Raw genomic sequence first — 1,834 nt, 5'->3', positions numbered from 1 at the left:
TGGCATGAAAAACACTCAGATTCCTACAATCTCTTACAAATACATTGCCTGATAAGTCAGCAGCTTCTAAACATTAACATGAAAATTGAAGTGAAACTGTCTAATTGCATGAAGTAAGTGAACCATTTTTGGTGTCCAAGACTGGGAGACAGATGTGGCAACCACAGAGGAAAACATAGCACCTGCCCTAGTGGCAGAACTGACATGGCATTGCTGAACCACTGGGATACAGTCATTTTTAGATGGAATTTATGGAGCAACTAACATAGAGCCCTTGTCCTAGTGCTCTTGGGCTTTCAGCCACACAGGTTCTTGGTTGCACTGTGGTTACCGTGGCTGCCCTGTAGCTGTTCCCTGTCAGCTTGTTCCCTGTCACCTCGAACTGAAAAAGCCACTCTCTGCATGCACACCACTCCCCTGAGGAGCAGATGAGCCCACTGGGCTGCGCATACCAGCTACATCCTATCCCCCATATAAGCACAGAGCCCATGGTATTTCCCAAGGTGGTGTGCCAGGGGTCCCCACACTCATGGAAGAGGCATGGTAAGAGGCACTGGTGTGAAACTGCAGCAAGGGATGAAGAACCCCCTGAATGGAACATGTAGCTGCAAAACAGTGATGCATAACAGCCTCCTGTGAAAGCAGGAGGAAGTCAGACCTCCTGTGCTCAGCTGAGGACTGACCCCTGTGTTTGCAAGCTGGAGCCATGGCTAGAGGTGAGAAAGCACACCCTAGAGCACTGAGCAGAGCACACTGCCACACACCCGTGTGGGGAGAATTTCAAAGCCATTACCTGCTTCCTGTGAGGCCGTTAGCTGGGTTTGTTTAGTCCAGAGAAATCTTGCAGGGTAAATGCAGAGAAGGCGATCTGTGGGTGCCACAGGTGTTGGTGCAGGACACAGTTGTCCCGGAGCCCGCTGTGACAGTTCGGCAGCGTTGAAATTCATCAATGAACTCTAGTGCACTAAAAGTTCTTCCTTGTCATCTTTCAGGCTGACGGAGTCTCTGGTGATCTTTGTTGTTCCGCTTCTCAGAAGGTCAATGCTTCAGCGTCAGTTTTTCCACACAAAGTGCCCTCCCCCTCATCCCCTCACAAACACCAGCAATTAAAATTTAATATTTTCAGTTATGGGAAAACAATTTCTGAAGTAAAATCCATAATGGTTGGAAATTGCCCTTCTGGCAGCAGACGGCTCCCCAAGGAGCCCAGCAGCCTGTGCAGGGTCTGCTGCGGTGGCAGAGCATGCCCCAGGCAGGCAGCACTGCGAGGGCAATGACTTTCCTGAGGACTCCCAGCAGTGCTTGTGCACCCTGTGACGTCGAGCCCAGGGCACAGGGACCCAGCCTGCTGCTATTTGGTGTCTTTACAAGAAAGATGACAGATGCTATGGGCTTGCTTGACTTCTCTACCTCAGGCAGGTGGGTAACACTCTCTCTCAGCATCACTGGGAGCCTATACAAAGACAGTTAAGAGCTTGCCACAGTCATATTTTGTAGAAATTTGAATGGATTTTGCTGTCCACTGGCTACAGCAGTTGCAGTCCCACCTGTGTGAGCCAGCTGACAGGCTCTGTCTGCTTCATGATCTGTCCCATTAATTACCCTCTCTGGAGATCACGGTTTTGAAGGTGACAGCAGCAGATGGACCATCAGCTCTGGGCTCAGATGTGTAAGGCAGATGTAGGTCACAAAGGAAGATGCATAAATGGGCAGGAAACACTCCTCCACGCTGTCTCCTGGAATGCTCTGAGAAGTGCTGGTGCAGAACTCAGGGCTACTTTGGGTATTTTTCAGTATTTAGAAAGAAAAAAAGCCCAATTCTTGGAGCCTTTGT

Source organism: Lepidothrix coronata, unplaced genomic scaffold, assembly GCF_001604755.1.
Source record: "Lepidothrix coronata isolate B3197 unplaced genomic scaffold, Lepidothrix_coronata-1.0 Scaffold120, whole genome shotgun sequence".
NCBI lineage: Eukaryota > Metazoa > Chordata > Aves > Passeriformes > Pipridae > Lepidothrix > Lepidothrix coronata.
Note: the sequence above shows the minus strand (reverse complement) of the source record.